Consider the following 21,420-nt stretch of genomic DNA (forward strand, 5'->3'; position numbering starts at 1 on the left):
AATATTTTGATTCACATTGTTTTAAGATTAGAATTCATCGAAATTAATAATTTGCTTCTCTTTCTTCGAACAAATTTTAGAAATTGGATAATTTTCGAATATTTTGATTCATATAGTTTTAAATTAGATTAGAATTCATCGAAATGAATAATTTGCTTTTCTTTTTCGAGCAAATTTTAGAAATCGAATAATTTTAGAATATTTTGATTCAAATTGTTTTAAGAATTCGTCGAAATGAATCATTTTCTTCTTTTTCTTTCTTCGAACAAATTTTAGAAATTGGATAATTTTCGAATATTTTGATTCATATAGTTTTAAATTAGATTAGAATTCATCGAAATGAATAATTTGCTTTTCTTTTTCGAGCAAATTTTAGAAATCGAATAATTTTAGAATATTTTGATTCAAATTGTTTTAAGAATTCGTCGAAATGAATCATTTTCTTCTTTTTCTTTCTTCGAACAAATTTTAGAAATTGGATAATTTTCGAATATTTTGATTCACATCGTTTTAAGTTAGATTAGAATTCATTGAAATTAATAATTTGCTTTTCTTTTTCGAGCAAATTTTAGAAATCGAATAATTTTAGAATATTTTGATTCAAATTGTTTTAAGAATTCGTCGAAATGAATCATTTTCTTCTCTCTTTCTTCGAACAAATTTTAGAAATTGGATAATTTTCGAATATTTTGATTCATATAGTTTTAAATTAGATTAGAATTCATCGAAATGAATAATTTGCTTTTCTTTTTCGAGCAAATTTTAGAAATCGAATAATTTTAGAATATTTTGATTCAAATTGTTTTAAGAATTCGTCGAAATGAATCATTTTCTTCTTTTTCTTTCTTCGAACAAATTTTATAAATTGGGTAACTTTCGAATATTTTGATTCGAATCGTTTTAAGTTAGATTAGAATTCATCGAAATTAATAATTTGCTTCTCTTTCTTCGAGCAAATTTTAGAAATCGGGTAATTTTAAAATATTTTGATTCACATCGTTTTAAGATTAGAATTCGTCCAATGAATTCTTTGCTTCTCTCTCTCTGTTCGAGGAAATTTTAGAAACGAGAGTAATTTTCGAATATTTTGGGGGGGTAAAAAATTTTAAGCTCGACGAATATCAACGATGGCTTGCAAGATGCAAGAACACAAAAGTATGTTCGCAAAGTGAAAGTGGAAAGTTTTGATTCTGGGATCACCGGGGATTATATCCTGTACCAGAACGTGTAATTAAGATCATTATTGTGAACGCGCTCGTTATTATTTACCCGTTTCTTCGGTGCACTTTGTGAAAAAATAATAAATTCCCATCGCGTATGAATGATGAGATTCAAATTACGCTTCTCTTCCTTCTAAATACGAAATTTCATTTTCGCGAGATTTCGTGAGATCCCCCCCACTTTATATAGAAATTTTTAATCGTTAAAAAATTTACTGATGTTGACACTATATTTATTTATATTTATATTTATCTACAGATCCATTACGATTCTTAGCCTTCCATTCATCAATGCAACAAAAATGTTGAATCTTTGTATTAATTTAACGCGAATCTATGAAATTTGTAGTTTAAATTGTATAGTCGGTTACGTATACTTTTGATTAAGTACACGTTCAAAATTTCGAAATGTAATATACGAACCTGTTTTAGAAACCTTTTTCTACACGTTCAACAGCCTTCCATTCGTGAATGCAACAAAAATTTTAAATCTTCGTATTAATTTAACACGAACGTAAATTCAGTTACGTGTATTTCTGAGAAATTAGAAATAGACGTTCAGAAACTTGGAACGGAATGAAAATTATATACACACATATCAATATCTATTTTTCTTCCATCGTTGCCAATATTCTTTATCGATACATCGTATACGACCTTTAACCCGAATCGCACTTCAGCTTATCTTCGACTTCACGTAGCAGAAAAATATGTCGAACATAGATCGAAAATAATCTCTCCTAAATTTAGAAAGTTATCGTCCACTTTCGAATAATCCGTTCAACGGATTTCTCGTACGCCATTTCGTACAAATCGAAACGAATCCCCCTTTCGATCTCTCTAAAATTCTCGATCGTTCGGAAATTAACGCTCCCTTCTTTCCCTCTTTTCCCGTGGAAAATCGAAAGAGAGAAAAAAAAAAAAAAAGAAAAAGAAAAGAAAAAACACCACGATTACGTAATTAACAACAACAAAGATGATGGTGGATGATGGGTCGATCATGTGCGGCCTTGTTGCACCGTCGGGACAGAAACGTATGCGCGCGCATCTGCTTTCTCTCTAATTACAGGTTGTTTCATCGTGTATAAGGAAACCGGCAGAGAGAGCCACTTTTCCGGCTTCCCAGTCCTCCGATTAACGACCTTCTCTCCTTTCGTGTTTACGTTTCTGCTTCTCATGGATCTGTTGTTTATTGCCAAGTCGATAATCCGACGAAAATACCGTCCGTTGACAATCAACTTCTGATCTGAGTAGTAATATGATTTCTCCCGAAACTGGGGAAAATATACGCGATACGTAATAATTAACGATGTTGCTGTTCTTTTATTCTGAAATGTACGTCATCGAATTTAAGACAATTATTTTATTCTTTTGAAAATATTTCGATCATGTTGATCGTGTTAATGCATTTATATAATAATTGAATTGATTGAAATTGGGGATAGCTCTGCCTTTTTTCTGGTTTTTTTTCTGATTTTTAAACTTGTATAATAAGCTTATGGATAGAAATATATATTGCATTTGTGGGGTTGAAGAATTGGTCGATAAAAATATCTCTTTTGTCGATATAAATAAAAATTAACAATAATAAAATAAGTTAGATTGTATTTCCTGAATAATGCTGCGAATAAAAGAATATAAGGATCTTTAAGTTGGATGATAACTTATTCACGATATACAGGGTGTTTATAAAAATGTGGAACAGCTGGAACTCACCCTCCACAAACATTTGTTCCTTACATTTTTATTAACAGCTTGTATTAGTTATAAATCCAATTTTATCCCGACGTCAGATAATATCAGGCGTGCAAATAAGTTCCTTTCCCCTTTTTTTTAAGATCTCGTCAAATTCGTATTACTTTATCGTTCGTGGCGCCATCTGAAAGAGCGTTCTTTTGTTTTTAAGAAGAGTCGCGACGAGCGCTCTGAGCGCTTTTCAGTCCTGTTCGACAATTTCAAGCGATATGGCGTGCATGGAGAAACGTCATTCGCGTTACTTTTTGCTTAGAAAATCGGCTGTCGAAATGGTTTGTGCGCGGCACTCGAAAGAGAACGCTTCTTTGCAGAATATGCAAAAAGTCATAGCAAAGATTTAAATTTGGGAATTTTAATTTGGAAAACGACGATTATTCAGGTGCATCGAGAAAGTTCGACGAGGAGGTGAGTTAGAGGAATCGCTCGAGGCTCGAAAGATATGGAAGACGGTATCTGTCCGAGCGAAACGATTGGATAATCTTGGTATATATACTGATTTATGTAATAAAATCTCGAATTTGGAAAAAAAGGGGGCGAAAAACTTATTTTCACATTCGTAATAAGATAAAACTATGCCAAGAAAATTACACTCTTTAAAATTTCAATAATCGACGTCTAAAGTGCGAGTACGCTTCTGAAAAATTAATTTTCACGCTGCTTGCGCCGCCTTCTCAAATGTGACAGAGAAAGTTGCGAAAGAATCGAACGAAAAGAAAAAGAAAAATGAAAGAAAGAATACGAGGAACGGATAGAGCTTTTATCCTAGACGAAAACAAGACTGATCGTCCTCCCCTTTCGATCAATCTTGTTTTCGAGCGTGAATCAATTCGATTTACTAAACGGTGTAATAGAAATGAAACGAGAAAGACATTTTTCTTTTTTTCCCTTCGATACGATAGCCGGTTCGATTAATCGTCGGCAGCGGCGATGGAGAAAAATTTAATGGTAAGAAGTTAATAGAATAATTGTGTTACTTCCACAATTTATTAAATTTATTCGAAACAATAATAATAATAATTGTAATGCGAGACGGTTGTAATGGCTACGAATAAACGTTATTCGAATATTTTATAACAAGTGGAACTCGGTTAAAGTTTAAAACTTTATTTGAAATTTTTCAACTAGTTACTTTTTCATACCCATATTTTCGATTATCCAAATTACGTGTAATTCACATGACAAGTTATCGTGAAATTTTTTTTTTCTATGAAGACTTTTATCATCTGACTATTACTTTATCACGTGTACAGTTTTTCATCAACCGTTGCTGAACGAGTCCATCATCGAATCGACCACCTTTCCTTCCATCGCCTCCTTTCTCGAATCCCTCAAATCCCTTGGAAATAAATCACTCTCCTTCCTTTCCCTCTCAAATCTCTCTCGATTCCTCGTCGATTTTCTTCGCAAGGAGAAAAAGAAAGGCAACTCGTTAAGTAGAATCGAAGAAGCATCGAAATGAATCGTAATGTATGAAATTTATCAAGTGTGCGATCGTTCCACGCAAGGAGGAGGACGACGAAATAAAAAGATGTTGACGGAAAGGAGCGAGAAAGACGAGAGAAGTTCGTTTTCCGTTGCATCGAAAGAAACCGAGCGACGGATCGACGGGAATGGAGGCAACCGCAGCCAACTTTCACCGAGTTTTCGATCGAGTCTGTCGATCAACCGGTAGAGATCTATCGATCGATAGATCGGCCACGGGACAATCTCCTTTCGACGAATGGATTCGTTCCCTTGTGCGAGAGAATCGAGAGAGTGAAGAGAGTGCATACGACGTAAGAAAGAATCTTTTTTTTTTTTTTTAATAATTGGAATCAATCGTAATTATAAAAACTAATTATTTCTTTTTTCTCTCTTCACGATTCAAATACCTTCAAACTTTGATCATTATTTTGAATACTTTGAATACGTGTTCTCGAAAAAGTGCGTAGTCAGAGAACGTTATTTTTTTTTTCTTAATGGAGGATCGTAGCTTCCTCTCGCGAGTCACATGATCAACAGGTTAGGTTAGCTTCCTTGTGATTTCATTACCGTCGAAACTTTTTTAACGAATATTTGGAAAGAGCGATGTTAAGAAAAAATTGTGAGAAATTCAAATGTGTGAAATTCATTCTTTGTGAATTTGTATCGGGGAAAAATGACAATTCCTGTTCTTCGTCACAATTATTTATTATCGAAACGTGTTGACATACGTTCGTTCTTGCTGAAAGTTTTAAATAGAAATTTTATCACGAATATTTTTTTCAATATACCACGAGATCTTGTAGAAAAAATTGTTTCGTACGAAAATCGTACGGAATATAAACTTTTTCTTACGAGCAAAATTATATTTTTTTATTTTTTAAAATTTTCCGTTAAAAATCATTAAATAATTCTTTTCTCCAGATTTTTTCGAAACAAGTCGGACATCAAGAAAAGCGGTCGATAAATTCGACGACGTCTCAGTTTCGGTGATGAATTCGAGCGCGATAACAGAGAGAACGATGTTAATTTTTTTTTCTTGCTCATTACGCATGAATGAGGCTCTTCACCTCGACAACGAGGCGAAGTAAAAGAGATTTCGTTGTGGATATTGAATAATTGGATAATAATACGTTCTATAATTCATAAATATTTTGTTTAGAGCTCAGAAATTGATTATCGAGGAGAAAATTAAGATCTATCGTGCAAAAAAAAAAAGAAAGAAAGAAAAATTGTTCGCGATCTTTGTAAAATATTTCGAAATCAGAAGAGAGGACGATAGCTTTTCTGCAACTTCGAAGCTGTCAATATTTACGTTCGAGAATACCTTTCTCGAGTGGGCATCGCAATAAGAAGAACGATTGTCCGACAAATTGTTCGGTTCTCGTCATTCACCGTGTTTCGAAATCGTCGAAATCAAAGGAGGAGACAGCTTTTCTGCAACTTGGAAACTGTCGATACTACTTACGTTTCAAGAATATTTCTCCACCATTATAAGAATGATTAATCTGACAAGTTGTTCGATTCTCTATATTTCAGTATCGTCGAAATCAGATACGAGATTTTGCAACTTCTCGTAAATTTATTTATTTATTTTAAATGCAGACTCGATAAGAAAGTGATTTATTATACTTATTTAATTAAAAAAAATAATATATTTTATGTATTAATTTTTATTTTCATTCACGGACGAAGAGGATGATTACGTATAAAACGTGAGCAATTAGATCGACTCGCCATATTTTTATTTATTTATTCATTTTAAATGAGAAAACGAGCGATTCGTTTCGATATGTAAATTTTGAATTGTTTTCGAGAACGTAAGTAGCAAATTGGACAAAATAAGGAAACAATGGAATAATTGAAGGAACTGAAGTTTCGCTTCTATATCGATCGAAGAAATATCCTCGCGCTATTACACGTAGATAAGATATCGAATTCGTGACGGGTTATCGTGGAAGCCATTATCCAGTGTATATAATAGAAATATTGATTCTACGAATTTTTATCAAATTATAAACCGTGAAGTTTATCTATTAAAAAATTAATATCGAAATCGCTCTTTGTACAATGATAATTTTCAAAATTGGTAAAATAAATTATCCTCGAAATATATACATATTTCCACGGCGATGAATCGTTCGTGAATGAAAATATTCTTTAACGCGATTAAATCCTTCCGCGAACAGAACTCCTCGATGTTTGTTCAAATTTTTGCTAATTAATTTATTCGATTCACTCTTTCTTTCCATAGTAAAGTAAATGAATCGAATCGTGCGCATATCTGCGAATATTTTGAAAATGTTTGCCGGAGAAATTCTTGTAAAAAAAAAAAAAAAAACCAGGCGACTATTACGAAATCATCGATTCTTGCAATTCGAATCGATGTTTCGACACTTCGTTCGGTTAAACTTGTAAATTTTATGCCACCTGCTCGAGATAACGGTTCGAGATATCGAGGAAAGGAGAGAGAAAAATTATAAATAAAAAAAAAAAGAAGAAAAAGATTTGATTTCCAGAATTTTGATCTTTAATTAACACGTTCGTTTCGAGAGTTGTTGAATATTTATTTATCTTGTTGGTAAGGAAGTTGCCCGAATTATCTGAAGATAATCATATTGATTTTTGGATCCTCAATTCCAGCCGATGTACGAGGCGAATAAATAAATCAATTCGTATCGTTAAATTAGAATGCTTGAATTAGAATCGAAATATTTATTTATAATATCGATTATTTTATTTAGCAAGTTTTTAAAAAAAAAGTTTAAGTGGATTAAAATTATAATTGAAAGAAATATTTAACAAAATACCTTTCGAATTTCGGTAAATTTATTTCCAAATCAGTTTTATCGAACAACATATTCGATGCTATATATATGATATATATATATATAATAAATAATATAGTAGATAACAACGTCAGTTTGTAATGTATTTACTTCGTTAAAATGATTTAACACCGCTATATATTACGCAACTGACAGCGCCACAACAAGTAGATTAAAATTATCATTGAAAGAAAATATTCGAAATACCTTCGAATTTCGATAAATTTAATTCCACAGTATTAACAAGAATCAATTAAATAACACATTCGATGTTATTCAATACTATAACAACACTATGATTTAATAACGTTAATTTATTTATAACGGATGTGTATATCATTCAATTTCAACGTTATTTCTCTTTACTTTAAAACTTTAAAATCTTTTAAAACAATTTAATACAATATCATCGAAAGAAAATTTCAACGAGATACTTTCGAATTTCGATGAATTTAATCCCATAGAATCACTCTCCAAAACTACTGAACAAAAACATCGGTTCGTTTACAATGAATGAAACGTACGACGGTTGCCGCTGTAGTCGAGTGCGATGCTACGAAGCTTACGAAACGAAAATAAAAATAAATTAGGACGTATTGATAAACGGGCGATTATTTGTAATATTAATTGGACACGCGTTGTTAGTCGGTGAGCCGCGTACGGTTTGAGAACAAGCTTTATGGGCCATCGATCGCAAATCGATTCGATCATCCGTGTTCACGGGATCGTGTACACAAGTGAAAATAAACGGCAACATCGTACGTCGAATCGGCGTACGGAATCGATTGACTTATTCGCCCCGCGAAAGGGAAATCACGAAGCGGTCGTAAAACGATGTTACTTTGCTCTTTCGTTTCGACACTGCACACCAGGACGCCCTCTCGGCTAATTCCACTCCAACGCCATCTATCGGCCTCCACCGCTCAGTGTTTTCCTAAAATTGACGAAAGGTGAATCATTCGTTCCTAAGCATTGGAATTATTTTCTTTTCACGGTATAATATAAGAAAAAAACAGTTATTATGATACAAAGTAAAGTAGATGAGTGAAAATTTATCATTAAAAGTAAGGTAAAGAGATAGAAAAATTTTCTTTCGACGGGAAGAATTCATTCTATTGCCGCGGAAGAATCGGAATCGATTATTCGCGACGAGATATCGCGTCCGTGAAAGTCGCGTGGCCGATGACGGTTGAAACGGCCGTTGGAACGGTTATGGAAAAATTCGAAACGAAAGTGGCGACTCGATGAATGCGAAACGAGGGTACGGTGGAAACGAAAGTGGAGAGATGAAAGATCAAGAATCAGAAATGTTTTACGATAAAACTTATACGATTACAATTGATATTTATTTTTTAAGTGAAACAAAAACGGATTAAACTCTAAAGATATTTATTATCTTGCAATTTCAATTGGTGAATCGAAGAAAAACACGAGTCGCGGGGGAAGAAGAGTGAGAAAGTCGATCTTTAAGCGGGATTATATAGCATATCGGAGCGGAGCCGCGTGAAATAACAAGGCAAGCAATTCTTGCAACAAAGTTAATGGTGATAATAGCCCGATTGCGTGTTGCGTTTGAATCGGCTTCACGGCACAATCCCGTAAATCGAAATCTCGCGACGTTCCAGATAGGTAATTGGCTGGATCCAGAGCAAAGGACGGCGCGCAAAGTAGATTGTTGGGAGCAACGCAGCCATTTTTGCATGCCGATTTAGTCATGCATTGCTACGGGGCCGAGATTAGAGGCGATGTTTCGACACGGTTATTCGTCACGGTTTATTATTATTCTATATCGGCCAAAAAAGAAAGAAAGGGAACGTTTTCCAAAGATTGTTTAAATTTTTAATTTCAAAAAAAAAAAAGAAAAAAAAACGTTTCTTTTCGCTTATTCGCCGCTATTCCAAGGAATAAATATACGATATTAAGATGGTGTAAGAATGAATATTAAAATATTAAAATAAATATCAGTCGATCTTTAATATGGAATAGAAATTTATTTATGAAAGATTCCTTAAATAATTAAAAAAAGAATAACTCGCAATGGTTCTTTATTTTATATTTTGACACATCTCGCTTCAGATGAAAATAAATATCATCGATATAAATTGTGTGCAATTAAAAAAAATTGCATCGTTGAAATAACGTTAAGGCGAATTCGTAAGAATTATATATATACGTTTTTTTTCCTTTTTTTAAAACAAAATCATTGTAAAGGGAAATTATACTGATTCTACATAATGAAGATTGATATACAAATTTCTCTTATTCGGATCATTTATCATTACAAGTAAGCAAGTTTTGCAAAGTATTTAATTTACGAGATTACTCGATTGGGCGTTATTAAAAATGGGAACAGATGGGAAACGTAACTTTTTAAAGTTTTACAACTTCTCTTCGAGTCATCAACTTTTTATCAGTGTCGATCTTAACGAAAACTATATTTCATTCCGAGCAATGAATATGCCACTTAACGTCACCCAAATACTTATTATGGAAATTAAATTTCAAGTAAACATTCGTCATTCTTATCTCTTTTCAAAAATGATAAATTTTTTTTTCTTCCAGCTTTGAAAGCTTTTATCTTTTATCCTCCCCGTCTTTCCTTCTTCAACCGCGTTCCGTACTTAAAAATTTGCGAAAGAAACCACTTTGCAATCCCAACTTCGATCAACTCGAAAAGAAAGCATTACTCTAATTGGGCAAATTTGAAATAATTTGAATATTTTACGAAATATTTTACATAAATAATTAGAACGCATAATCAGATCCGCAAATTGGGAAAACACTACTCTACGATTTTTCCTTACGAAATATACGTGAATGTTTCCAAAAAACCCCACATAAATCGTCCATAAATTAACAAACTCTGTTCTACGATTTTTCCTTTCGACAAATTTGCGTACATCTCGCACATTTTTGCAAATGAAGAATAACCACAACGACATTTCCACGAACCAAAAACCTTAAAACTTTTAAAACCCGTTTGAAAATCGGTTCCAAATTGCCGAAGTCTTCGATCGAGATAAAGATCATGGGGAGGAGGGGTAAATATCACCGTCTCGAAAAATGAAAAATACTTGATCGAACTTATTTACGATAAGAAAGTTGTAACAGAACTGATCGAGAGGCGACACGAAGGGCAGAAAAGTGATTCCCGATGAAAGGTTTCTTATCGAGGCTCGAGGATTCGCACGCTCCACGAGGGACCCTCTTCCCAGCAATTAACGCGAAATGTAATCAATGTAATTTCGAAATAAACGGATCGGATGCTCTCGAGATCTCTAACGCAAAAAGTTTTATTTTTATCCGCCTCGAAATCGCGTGTACACACGTTGGAGGAAAACATTAGAAGAGAAATTGGTCGAGAGATGCGAGAAAAAGCGGGGAGAGGAAGAAATTTTTGTTAATAATTTTGTTTAATGCGAGGCAATTTATTAATCGATGTTGATTTTGAACAAACAGTGATCCCGATTTTTTTCGCGAAGAGAAAAAGTATTATTGATAAACTTAATTTAGGTCGAATTAGGTTATAAACGTTAATCTAATCTGATCGAGATTCGATACGAATTTCAGAAACGAAATAAATGTTCGTTTCGTATGATAAAGATTTTTCTTTAGGAAAGAAAAGAAAAAAAAAATGTTGTGGAAATATAATATTCGAGAGGATATGTACTCGTACGTTTTTAAAAACTCCTTGAATTCACGTTGGCAACACGTGGTATTTAACGCGATGACTTTTATTGGCGCGTGGGCAACGATACGTTATGGCGTAACCGCAAACGATGTCTCGTCATTAGAGGTCGTGTTCTCTGGGCATCGTCGTATCGAGCAAGAAAGTATCGAGGCACCGTTCGTTCCTCCGTGGTTCCTGCCCTCGATGTTTTTGCTTCCATTAAACGCCAAGTCTTTCCAACCGTTTTAACCGACCAGTATCCCCCTCGCGCGCGATTTATTCGCATGAAAACCGTGCGTGTGTATCTTCAGCAGAGAGAATTGAACATCGCGATCTTTTAATACAAATATCTATCTCGGATATCAAAATGTTTCGCGATTTATGTATTTTTTTTTTTTTTTTTTTATTAGAAAGATATGTAAGCATCGTAAAGATTAAAGACGAACGGTATATTTTATACCGTTTGCTAATACGTAATATCGCTCGCCATGAATGTTATTCTCGATGAAGGATTCGATCGGAAAAAAAGTCCGTGGAGAAAGTTGAAAAGTGTGGCGCTCGTTTTAAACGACAAGTTTAGCAGGCAATCCGATTTTTGTTTTTTTCGAAACTCTCAACATAGAGGAAAAATTGTATTCGATCGTCTTGAATGCGATTATAATATTAAATAACTCGTTTTATGGAATAAAACAAATTTTATTTCGAGTGTTTACGAACCACGGGAAAGGATATTAAAGAATATGAAATATGCAATATCGAAATGTTGTTTGAAACGATAGATTCGTTTGAAATGTGTCCATCCAGTAAGCGGCGCGTATATATTTTATCGGAGACGTTAATTCCATGGGAACTGGCGGGAACCCGAGTTTCCAGGTGTCAGATCTGTGCGGTTTCACCCGATTTGCAAACGCGATTAATATTTATACGCCGACCCATTGTTGTTATCGTTAATGTAACAATGTATCTCCAGGACCGTTGAGAAGCGGGGAATATTCTCACGGTGAAATTAGTGTCGAATCGATGAATTCGATAAGAATTTACGAGAATTATTCTCCAAGAATTTAAAGATAAATGGACCAGTGACGGTAAAATTGTTCGTTCTAAATAAACCGATTCATTCGAATTAATTCGAAATACTTTCGATCATTCTTGTTCTTCGAGGAAAATTCTTCGAACGAAAAATGGATAAACTAGCTTCCAATTTAATTTATACGATAATCGAAACGCGTGGATTGTAAACATTCTATCTCGAATTTCGATCTATCTATTTACCTGGTTAATCCTTCCCCCCTCTCTCTCTCTCTCTCTAAATATTATTCCTGTTTCGGAATAAGTGAAACGAGGTTCTCAGGGCAGTCGGAACGCGACCGTGAAACAATTCGCACATTCCGAATTGTAAATTTCGATCGTGAGAAGTCCCCCTCGCGTTTTAGTACTTTGGAAAGTGAATCATCGTTACTATTAGAAATCGGCGTTAAGTCCTCCGTGTTTTCTGGAACGACTCGAACCAGATCAAAAAATCGAGTCGATTATTTTTTTTTTTTTTAACTTCTTTTGAAAAAGATTAAGACGAAAAATTCCAATTTTAATCCCTCGCAAAAGGAAAAAAAATGAGATTTATTTCGAAAAAAATCCTCGGAGAGGAAACAATTATCCTTGAGACTTTTAATTAGAGAAATGACGGAACGGAACGTCAATGACAGCTGTGGAGATAGGCTCGATCGAAAGAGATTGTCGATATTCGTCCCGAAGGAATATGGGCCTGCGTTACAGGTGGCACGGTATTTATATACGATATATTTCTGATCGATGTTAATTGCGCAGATTACGCGCCACGTTATGTAAATGCGCCATTTCCGTGGCAATCTTCCAAGCTTGTTACAATATCGATAATAAATTGTTCCACGATCGTGCTTATGCTTCACGGTTCGGTATATCGTTCAACCAATTAGCCGGTATCGCTACTTTTAATTTCCGTTTCTTTTTATTTTTCCCTCTCCCTCCCTCCCTCCCTCTCTCTCTCCTCTTCTCTTCTCTTCTTCCCTTTCCTTTCTTTCGGTTATCAATTTTTGCTTTCTAGAAATGCAAATAAAGTGTGTTTTCCGGTAATCTGAATTTTCTTTTTTTCTTTTTTTATTTATTTTTTTTTTTATAAATTTCCTTTCTTTCGGTTATCAATTTTTGCTTTCTAGAAATGCAAATAAAATGTGTTTTCCGGTAATCTGGATTTTCTTTCTTTCTTTTTTTATTTATTTTTTTTTTTTTTAGAAATTTTGTTTCTTTCGGTTATCAATTTTTGCTTTCTAGAAATGCAAATAAAATGTGTTTTCGGTAATCTGAATTTTCTTTTTTTCTTTTTTTATTTATTATTTTTTTTTTTTTAGAAATTTCTTTCGATTATCAATTTTTGCTTTCTAGAAATGCAAATAAAATGTGTTTTCCGGTAATCTGGATTTTCTTTCTTTCTTTTTTTATTTATTATTTTTTTTTTTTTTTTTAGAAATTTCTTTCGGTTATCAATTTTTGCTTTCTAGAAATGCAAATAAAATGTGTTTTCCAGTAATCTGGATTTTCTTTCTTTCTTTTTTTATTTATTTTTTTTTTTTTTAGAAATTTCTTTCGATTATCAATTTTTGCTTTCTAGAAATGCAAATAAAATGTGTTTTCCGGTAATCTGAATTGAAGGACCGGTTGGACGAGCCTATAGTGATTTCTATAATATTTATAAATCTGAATTTTCTTTTTTTCTTTTTTTATTTATTTTTTTTTTTATAAATTTCCTTTCTTTCGGTTATCAATTTTTGCTTTCTAGAAATGCAAATAAAATGTGTTTTCCGGTAATCTGAATTGAAGGACCGGTTGGACGAGCCGATAGTGATTTCCATAATATTTATAAATCTGAATTTTCTTTTTTTCTTTTTTTATTTATTATTTTATTTTTTTTATAAATTTCCTTTCTTTCGGTTATCAATTTTTGCTTTCTAGAAATGCAAATAAAATGTGTTTTCCGGTAATCTGGATTTTCTTTCTTTCTTTTTTTATTTATTATTTTTTTTTTTTTAGAAATTTCTTTCGATTATCAATTTTTGCTTTCTAGAAATGCAAATAAAATGTGTTTTCCGGTAATCTGAATTGAAGGACCGGTTGGACGAGCCGATAGTGGTTTCCGTAATATTTATAAATCTGGATTTTCTTTCTTTCTTTTTTTATTTATTATTATTATTTTTTTTTTTTAGAAATATTGGATTGGTAAATAGGATATGAAGTAAGCTCATTTATTTGGAACAACGTCGTTTCGCAAGCGTCTATAAATGAACCCGATATCGTGATAATAATAAAATAAGTTAACACATCCTGGATAATAACATTTACTTGGATCGGTTCGAGTACGATTTTAATTTCAAATAATTCGAAGTATCATTTCGCAGGTGAGTGATAATAATTGTCATAGAATTTAAAGTTCACTGAAATTTTATTTATGGTTTTATTATTCAACGTTGCTAGTACCACTATTTCACAGTTGGCACTTATTTGTTTTTCTTAGATACGCGTAATTCAATTGTTTTCCAAACAGATACGCGCAATAATCAAAATACATTCATTCAGCAAATTTATATTTACATTTATATTTATTGTTATTTATTGTTTTCAGTGTCCAGTCAACAGTAATAGATCCTGAATAGTAACATTTATGAAAATTTACTTGGATCGGTTCGAACACGATTTTAATTTCAAATAATTCGAAGTCTGATTTGGTGAATGCGATATTAATAATTTAATATATCCTGATATTTATAGAAATTTTCTTCGATCGCATTGAATTTAATTAATTCGAACAACGTTGTTCGCAGCTGTCCGCGACATCGTGATAATAATTAATCCTGAAAGAAAGAAATAACATTTATGAAAATTTTCTTCGATCGTCTCGAATACGATTTTAATTTCAAATAATTCGAAATATCATTTCGCGAGTATCTGTAACATTTCAATAATTGATTTCTCAATATACATTTCATAATCAAATATTATTGTAACAATTTTTTTATAAATAAACTTATAATTATATTTATAAATAAAAATGATATGAAAAATAATTTTATTTTCAAATAAAGTAAATTTATAAAAATTAAATCCTATAATTATACCTAAAATTATTATTTTAAACACTAATAATTTACAAACCAATAATATATTAATTCTTAATAAATTAAAATTTATTGAATTAAAAATTAATTTTCTATCAAATAATCTTAATAATATTATTATAGAAATAGAAATTGCTATAATTAATATCACATCTTGGATAGTAACGTTTAAAAAATGAAAATTTTCTTCGATACAAATTGAATACAATTTTAATTTTAAATAATTGAAACAACGTTATTTTACATATATAATAAATCAATAAATTCTTGAACAATAAAAATTTACGAGAATTTCCTTCGATATAATTCAATAATATGAATTTTATTTCGAACAACTTTGTTTAGAAATTGTTACATATTTAACTATAAATTTCGTTTATTCGCAAAAGTTGAAAATTTTCCTCAAACCCTTCTCTATTGATCCCCTATTCTAAAATTAGGCGTACATCGAGATATGTGCATGCTTCAACATGAAGGATTTGAGAGAATTGGTACGTGTGTGTCGATTATGTTTGAGATCGATTATGGGTGATTGGGGATACGTGTACTGCACACGTGTTCTTGATATATCGATCGTTGACACAGTTCACCAGGAAATTAACTTTCATCTTCCCCCATAAATTCCTGATATCTCGCGATATTATTCTATAACGCTCGATTAATTTCGAAATATCCCGCGAAACATTATTCGAAACGGGTACGTTTGCCCCAAATTCGATAGGAAACATCCTTTTCAATTATAAAATTATATTAAAAATTATTTCGATCATTATTACGTTATCGATGACAGAGTTACTAGAAGTTACTAGAGTTACCAGAAGACTATTATCCTACGTAAGATAATCACGACGAGTCGTAATTTTGTATTGTTTTTTAAATTAAATTAAAAAATCACGATCTTCCTTTTTCCTTTTCTTCCGGTTTTTCGGCGAGAAAAATTCCCCATCGATGTTTACGATCGCGAAAATAAGTCGCGTAACCGCTCTTTGCTTAATTGGAATTAGAGTTTTCCAAGTGTTGCGGAAAACAACGTGTAAATATGTTTAATTGCATTCCGGTTCTGCTATGTTGCGCATTTGGGGAATGCGTTAGGGAACGTTGTTCCTTTAAATTGCGCGTGGTAGCAGAGAAACGCTGGGGAATTTATAGAAGTCCTCGGAAACCAAACTTCCAATTCGAGACAATTTTTTTCTAGTTGTAATTATTTTATTAATTGAACATTATCGTACGAAATATTGTTGCTCGAAATTAATTCCAATAGCTTGACGACGTTCTTCCTTCTTTCTTCGATCGAGTTTAATCGAATCTTCTTTTTACTAATCCAAATTTACAGGCCGATATTAATATCTTTTTTATCTATCGATGAAGTTTATTTGAAATTAATTTATCCTTTCGGAGTTTAATAATTAATCAAAATTACGTGAAATTTATAGCTTGTATCATATACATTTTCTATAAGAATATTAATCGAGTTGAATCGAGTTATTTTTGTTATTAAAAATAATGTTAAAATTAATATAAAAATTATTATTAAGAATAGTATACAGTTTATTTCTTCATATAGATTTCCAATATCTATATTTTTAATAGATATTTCACATAATTTTCTGTCTTTTGTTATATAATCTGATAATTTTAATGATAAAATGAAAATAGTAAAAATTCTATAAACTAAATTGGCTTTTAATTTTAATGGTTCATTTATTAATGAAACAAAATAAGAAAATATAATTAATATTCCTCTTAAAAAAACAACACTCGATACTCGATCTATCAAGAATCGTTAAAAAAGTTCTAATATAAGTTTAAACTGAAAGACTTAAAGATTTATCCCTTTTTTAAACGAAAATTAAATTGATTGTTCAGAGGATAACAATTATCCCCCGAAAACCGAGAATAATTAATTGACCGTGATTGGGGCGGTGATTTTCGTGGAAACGAACATGTAACGCGAGAGCTAGGCCGGTCAACGGCTTTGAGCATTGTTCGTTATACCGTGTAATTATGTGCAAATTTATGACTCACCGTGGACCTTGGCTTTAAGATAACGGAATCACCGTGCGTGGCGGTGGTTCTATGAGAAAAATAATTAAAAAAAAAGAAAATATATATATATATAAAAGCATGTACAAGCGCTGGTATAACGTATTGAAAAAAAGAAAAAAAGCAAAACAGGCTTCTGTAACTGTAACGTGCGTAATTGGTCTTGGAAAGAATGTCGTCGGGCACAATGTGTTACGATGGCATAGTTGCTTAATTGTATACGAATATATACATTTGTTTCGCGTTATGAAATGTGTCTTTGAGATAACGAGACACTGAATAATTCAAGCAATTCCCCCTCCTGATTTTTTAACCGTTTTTTAAAAAATACAAAAATTCTTCTCTCTCTTTCTTTCCTTCTTTTCGAAAATAAAAACGAAATTTAAAAATCGACGATTATTCGTACATGATATCAATATAATGTAATATTATTGATGTCACGTGCGTGATTCGTAAATGGAATTTAATTAAATTAACGTAATTCAAACAAATCGTATATAAAAAAATCGAGAAACGGTGGTATTTGCTTTTTTTGAGCAACGACTAATGGTAGTGAAACTTGTTGCCAAAGTTTCTTCTTGCACTTTTCGTATAATTGCCAATAGTTTCTCGAAAGTTTTAACTCTCTATTTTTATTTTTTACGAACGTAACGATTGCGTATTTGACAAGCCCGCTCTGGAAAAGTTCGAATCGCTCTGGATCGATGCGCAGAGAGGGAGGGGATGAGGGAGAGAGTAGGGGAAGGGAGGGGAGGAGCGAGAAAACGCTTGGCGATTTGTACGCGAGGTAAGAAAATCCTGCGGGGAAAGAATTCTCGTTTCGTGAGAGGTCTCGCGTCGTGGCTCGGGGATCCTTGGAATCGAAATAGCTGTTTAAAGGACTCGTTGCACACTTGTGCCTCAATATCTTGTGAATATCAATAGCACGCACGTAAACATAAACATGCGCGTTGTACAAGGTGAAAGAGCGACATCTCTGGCGGAGCAAAAATTGAATTTTCCACGCCTGTTTCGAGCAGCGCAAAATTTATCATATTTCCATCGCAAAAGAAATTCTTCTTTGATATCAACTCGTGTTTCGGATAAATTAGCGAAAAGATTCGGGCGTTGAGAAATTTAGAAATTTAAAATTGTCCTCGTTTTAAATTTAAAATTTCTCTTCGAGAATGAATATTGGAAATCGTTATACATATATATATATATATAGTTTCGCAACGTTTCAGATTTTGAACTTTTCTCGTAGTAATTCCCTTCGGGTGGAATCGAGATTTTCTTTTTCGAATGGATCGTCGATACCTCTTAACCCGGCCATTTCGCTGCTTCCCCTCCTCCCCCCGTGGAATTTCGATGGCGTCGATTTGGTAAGCGGTGCACGGCTCCCGTGTCTGGTTCTGAATACAATTTCACGTCCGGCCGACGATTTTTGGACGTTGGTTCGTCTGAGGTTGGGGTCAACGATCCGCTTCCTAATGCAAGAATGCCATCTGACGCATTCTTAATTTCCCCCTCGTGTGATATAACACGTATCTCTCTACCGTGCTCTTCTTTCTTTTTTTTTTTTTCGAAGCGGAAATATAAATAAATTGCTCGATTGATTTCAAGAATTTTTCGTCGTTTTTTTTCTTTTAAGTTTGAATGGAAGAAGAAAAGAAATCGAAATATTTTCTTCGATAGTTTTACGATTTTAAAGAAAAAAGAATAGCGATAAAATTAAAAAAAAAAAAGAAGAAGAAACAATTATTAATTGCGAATAATGGTGTGATCGAGGATTATTTATTTATCGGGTGAAAAAATGAAGCAAAAATATCGAAATACTTTGAACGAGTTCCGGTTATTCTGATTAATATCGCATCTTGGAAGAGAATTACGCCTCTTTAAGAATTTCCGTTAATCGTTTAAACGGAATTTCCTAGCCGAGCGTCTCGGAGAGCTGACGCAAGCATATTACTGGACGGAACTTTGTAACGTCGTAAAATGCAACGAGATTGCATTCAAACTTGCCACGATATAATAGTAAATAAACTTCTTGTACGTGCAAACAACGGTTTTTAATACTTGCAAGTTTACTACTCCTCCATTAAAAGATTAATTATTCTTATCCTGTTTAATTTTATTCATTTATGTAGATTATGTAGAACACGAGTAAAAGTAGATAACGTACACCAAGTGCTCGACGCGAAGATCAAATCTGATTAAATAACATGACATTTTACGTGGAGTATGATAATTACACGCGTTACTTTTTTCATTGCACATTTTTTTTTTAAATTCTTATTTAAATTTTAATTTTAGCAATATTAAATTCTCTTATTAAAACGTAACGTTTACGTTAATACTTGCGTTCTGGACACCTTTGAATTTTCTACGAACGATAACATTTACTCTTGCCCTACGTCACACGCCTTTTCCTATTTCTATCACAGCCCTGTAATGAATATCGACGCCACTCCACTTTCGAACAAGAGCAGAATGAGAAAAAAAGCACATCGCGCGTAAAACGGAACGCTGTCCTTTTGCAATTTGCATCTGTTTCGTAATCGATCCGTTCAGTTTACCGCTAACCACAACATATTTCGATATTTGCTAATAGCGACGCTACTTTTTTCTCCCTACTACATTCTCTCCACTGTTCCACGCGTCGTTTCGTAATTTACGTGTCGAACATCGCGAAACTATTATAAGCACGTTTTAATCAAACAGAAAATCGTATCCATTAGGAGTATCGTAATTATTCACCCAGTCTTCACTGATGGAAGTCTCGCGGAAGGAATGTGGATCTGATCGATTAATTTTGAAACGCCTAGTTTCACACGTATTTTTGTTTCTATTCCATGATATTCGTCACGTACACCAATCCAAAAAACGTATCTGTATCTAATAAGTTAATTTATCGTTCAAAACATAATAATTGGAAATATTTGTAATGCCAAACGGTTAACGAAAAACGAATAATTACGAACAAGTGTTATTCAAGTATTTTAATAAGTAATTACTTACAAGTAACTTTATTTGAAATTTTTAACTAGTTACTTTTTTAACGAGTTAATGCTCAATTCTGCTACTATGTAGGGTTAGGACTGTCAACAAAGCGTCTGAAGTGGGGATAGGCGGTCCTAGCGATGGATCCCTCTTGCCCCTTTGCCGTCCCGCGAGTCTTCTTTCCACTAGTGAATAGTAACGTGCGATGCACTCTGTGCATTTTCAATTGTTATTATGTTATTAGAGCAACTTTGTTATTCCAAAAAGAAAGAAAAATACATCTATCTTTTGAATAAAAATAAAATAAAAATAAAAATAAAGTCGTGGTCATATTCAACATAAATTACTAGAGTAATGTGATGTTTCGAGAAAGATCCGGTAGATGGACGAAAACGCGTTAATTAGCACGCTCGTTTCAATCTTATGTCTTTCGTAATCGAGGAACGAATAGCAAAATGGTGGAAAGGATTCGAGAAATAAGAGAATTCGTAGATTCCTTTTGAGAGAAAGTGGCATCGTTGCAAATATTCGCTCGTTCACGGCTATCAATCATTGATTCTTTTCTTTCGTTTCAAATACCGACAATAAAAATCTTTTATTATAGTTAATCTGGATCAATCGGATTGTTGATAAAAAGATATTTCAATTCGGAACAAAAGAATTGTGAATCGAGGTTCTAGGAATCAAGTGCTAATTAACTCAATTGATCGCAGTGTTTCTCAATGTATCAACTTTCTTTTTTAATTCCATTTCTTCAAGAATCCCAATTTTTCAAGTTGTCTCGTTCTTTTTCATTGGCAATATCGGAAATAAAAGGTGAATAGTTATTTTAAATAATAATAATATTTAATCGCAGCTAATAACTTCGATTATTCTAATTGTTGCGTGCTTTGAATAATGAATTAAGTAAGTTATTAAAATAATTTTATTCCTAATTTCAACTCTTTAAAATTTTCACGCTTTTTTTTCTCTCCTTGAGAAATTTCAAATCGATCGATGCGAGTGATTTATTATTTGTTGTAAATTCGTAAAGAATCTTCGTTTCTCCTTATTAAGACCGCTATTTTCGAACTTTACGTTCGCGCAACGATATTAATATTTCAAAGATAACACGCGGCCTGAGATAAAACCCGAGGTTTTCAATTACCTAGAAATTTATTTGCTCACGTTTGAAAAGTGGACATTCTCCGCCATCGAACAGCACACGGTCGATACACGCTGGGACAAAACAAAGAGCAATAACCACGAATCGAAACCGTTCCTATCTACCATCGGAATTCGATCGTGTGCGCCATTCTACATATATCGAAATATTATCA

The 21,420-nt window shown here is 32.8% G+C and overlaps 1 protein-coding gene and 1 long non-coding RNA gene across 3 annotated transcripts in view; one reads left to right on the top strand and one right to left on the bottom strand.

Moving 5' to 3' along the window:
- Positions 1-21,420, top strand: part of LOC107992818 (class A basic helix-loop-helix protein 15) — a 137,134-nt gene that overhangs the window by 15,193 nt on the left and 100,521 nt on the right. The window lies entirely within an intron of this gene.
- LOC107992802 (uncharacterized) lies at positions 7,244-20,573 on the bottom strand. 2 transcript variants are annotated; one of them, XR_001764984.3, is made up of 2 exons: positions 20,120-20,573; positions 7,244-8,198 (listed from the first exon to the last, which is right to left on the bottom strand). It is a non-coding gene; the product is annotated as an uncharacterized LOC107992802 (long non-coding RNA). The 2 variants fall into 2 exon arrangements; XR_009832342.1 differs by lacking the exon at positions 7,244-8,198 and adding an exon at positions 14,388-14,815.

This window comes from Apis cerana, linkage group LG1 (assembly GCF_029169275.1).
Source record: "Apis cerana isolate GH-2021 linkage group LG1, AcerK_1.0, whole genome shotgun sequence".
Taxonomy (NCBI): domain Eukaryota; kingdom Metazoa; phylum Arthropoda; class Insecta; order Hymenoptera; family Apidae; genus Apis; species Apis cerana.